Source organism: Rhagoletis pomonella, unplaced genomic scaffold (assembly GCF_013731165.1).
Source record: "Rhagoletis pomonella isolate Grant_MI unplaced genomic scaffold, Rhpom_1.0 Rhpom_scaffold_00139, whole genome shotgun sequence".
Taxonomy (NCBI): domain Eukaryota; kingdom Metazoa; phylum Arthropoda; class Insecta; order Diptera; family Tephritidae; genus Rhagoletis; species Rhagoletis pomonella.
Genome location: NW_023458693.1, coordinates 135,665 through 135,993, shown reverse-complemented (window position 1 = coordinate 135,993; position 329 = coordinate 135,665).

Sequence of the window (329 nt, the reverse complement as noted above, 5' to 3'; positions counted from 1 at the left end):
AAAAACTCAGATTAAAAAGTTCAAAATTTAGACGAAAATTTGTTGAATTTTTCTAAGTTTTGTATAAAGTTTGACTTATGTGGTTTTGATTAAAGCATTAACCATATTTTTATACAAAAAAATAACGAAAAAATTGTAACCGCGCGCAGCATTTGTTTATTTGCATATGTGCATACATATAAATGCATCTACATAGGTACTATGTATATGTATTTACAAACATTTTTATGGGCTTGCCTTTTAGCGTGTTTAAAAGTTTTTAAATGAAGAATTTACTAATTGTTGACGAAAATATGGTTTACAAAATTTTCGCAAATTTATATTAGTTA